We start from the raw sequence: 2,670 nt of genomic DNA, 5'->3' as shown, positions 1-2,670 counted from the left end.
TCCAAGTGTCAAAAAAACCAAGTAACCTTTTCTTTCCTATCAGCAATCTCGTATGGTCGAGAGTAGAGGCACCTCGAGCCCCTTAAGGGCCGAGAGACGACGAGCCTGAGAACTCCTACGCCCCCGGGCTACGGAAACTCTACTCGCTTCCTCACCCTTGAGGCAACCGAGATCACCTTAAACAAAAGATCAAACGAATAATGCTAACATAGGCGCAAAGGGAAATAAAGAAGCCTCGAGCGGAAAGACAGATAAACATTCGACAACCACTTAAAAGACATTGTATTACTTAAAGACAAATTAACAGAGTACTATACAAAGGGCCCAGGCACCTAGAGTAGGCTCGCAGGCCTCAGTCCGCGTCTCGGCCCTCACCATCCTCACCCGCGCCTGAGCTAGCCTCAGGAGGAAGTACCTCTGGCTCGAATAGCTTAGCCAACCTCTCTCTAGGAACCTCTGCGTCGTCGATCAAGGCGTGGAGCCTTTCCTCGTTCTCCGCGTCAGTCTTGGAGATGTCGGTGATGAAGCCATGGGACACCACCTCCATGTCGTAGGAGAAGCTTGAGCAGACTACAGCCATCGCCCGCTTCACTCCGATGTGGAGGGCGTCCCGCACCCGGTCCCTCAGCGTAGCTCCAAGATAGCATAGCTGGTCGACGAGTGCGTCACCTCGAGCCTCCTCCCTCGACTCGTCAACAGGCTCGAGCTCCCAGGAGGCCGAGAGGTCGCTTATCGTAGTCCTTAAATGACCGTTCAAGGCGACCTCCCCCTCGAGCTGGGTCTTGATGGAGCGGGCCTCGACTTGGGCAGCTAGCAGCTCATCCTTGAGCCCTGCAAGAATCAACATGAGTGGATTAGATAACACCAAAAATGCCTCAGAAAAGAAACTCGATAACAGAAAACATACCGCGGATGCTCTCCTCCAGAGCCGTGTTTTGACCAACCAAATTTGTGTTGGCCCTCTCGACCTCCTTGTTGGAGCGCACCAGCTCGGTATTGGCAACGCGCAGATCCTCGATCGCGTTGCCGGCTTGCGTAATGGCTCCTTCCTTCTCCAGCAGCGCCCTCTTCAGACGATCGACATCGTCAGAGAGGCTGCGGGATCGAGCCCGCTCCGCCGCGAGGTCTTCGAGGGCCTTCTTCTTTGCCTCCTCCGTGGCGCTCCGGGCGATCTCGCTGTTCACGTACTCCACCTTCATCCTCTGGAAGGATTCTCGGAGGGAGTCCAGGTCAGTCTTGAGGAGGCCCTTCTCCTTGTCCAGGTCAGCAATGACGTTTTTGTAAGACAGGACCTCCTCCCGGGCTTTGGACGCAGCTTCCTCGACCGTCAGAGCCCGCTCCCTCAGCAGCATGGCTTCTTCCACTGCCTTCCTTGAGGCCTCTTGAGCCTCGACCAAGGCGGCCTCCCTCTCCTTCTTCTCCTCCTCGAGCGCCAAGAGCTCTTTATAAGCTTTGAGGAGTTTCTCCTACGACTCCAGGAGTTGGTCCTTGAGGATGGGGAGCTGCTCCCAGCCGCCTCTCGTGGCGTGGATAAAGCTCGACTTATTATGAGAGGTCTCTTTCAGGTCCTGCGAGCCGGTGGTCGAGCAGTTAGAACATGAAACCAAATACTCTATAAGGATTAAGGGCTAAGAAACACTTACAAAGTAAGCCGGTGCAAGCCTGTTGTTAACCACATCCGACAGGAGCCCCACCGTGTGCTTCATCCATAGGCGGAGCTCCTCGACGTGCTCCCATTTCTCTGCCTCCTTCCGGTCGTCCAAAAAGATGTTAGGTTCGGACGGGTCGGTGGAAGCCCGGATGCAGATCCGATCGGGACACCAGATCTCCATATCCTGGTCGGCGCGCGCCTTGACGCCTCGGATGAGCTCCTCGACGGTTTCGAGAGACCCCCTGTGGCGCAGGAACAGGTCGACGAGAGAGGGGAACCGCCCGTCGTCGTCCACCGTCTTCCACGTCCCAGTCTTGCTCCCACCGCCGCCTTCCGATGTCCCGATCTCATCTTCCTCGGAGGGGACGCGCTCCTCCCACGATCGACGCCCCCGGAGGAACCCCGGCGCGATCCCGTCCATACCGTAGATCGTCCTCCAGATCTCATAATCGGGGTCAGCGGGAGTGCGCATCTTGCAGGCGAGCGCCACTACACCGTCCGCCCGCCCTGATTCTGCCGGGATCGCGGCAGGCGCCCCTAGACGGAGCCACGCCAGGGTCGGAGGTCCAAAAGCCGGCAGGCCCTCCTCCTAGTTTCCAGGCCCCTGCGGCACTACCGGCTCCGGTTGGGGCAGATCAAGCAGCTGCTGGCCCCCCTGCTGCTGCTGCTCTTGGAGCTCTTGCGGCTTCTGTCGACGTTCCTGCTCCTGCAGTTGCCGCCGCGTCTCTTGCTCCCACTCCTCCTCCTCCTCCTTCTTATTCTGCTCCTCGATGGAGCGAAGACCGGCAGGCCAGGGCGTCCGTCCCGCGACAAAAGAAGTCGGGGCCTCCTCGTCCATAGGACGGGTATCCCTCGAGGTCCTGTCGCCGCCAGACCCATCACTTATGGTGATGGGATCCCCCTCGACCCCCGATCGGGGAGGCTCGGGGGCTCCCTCCGGCCCTTGGGGCCGAGGCGCCTCAGCTTGTTTTGGCGACGACGGGGCAGACTCACCCGCCAGGGGACGGGGCGGGGCGCTC

This window comes from Sorghum bicolor, chromosome 10 (assembly GCF_000003195.3).
Source record: "Sorghum bicolor cultivar BTx623 chromosome 10, Sorghum_bicolor_NCBIv3, whole genome shotgun sequence".
Lineage (NCBI taxonomy): Eukaryota > Viridiplantae > Streptophyta > Magnoliopsida > Poales > Poaceae > Sorghum > Sorghum bicolor.
The sequence above is the reverse complement of the archived record's forward strand: the minus strand, read 5'-3'. Positions refer to the sequence as shown.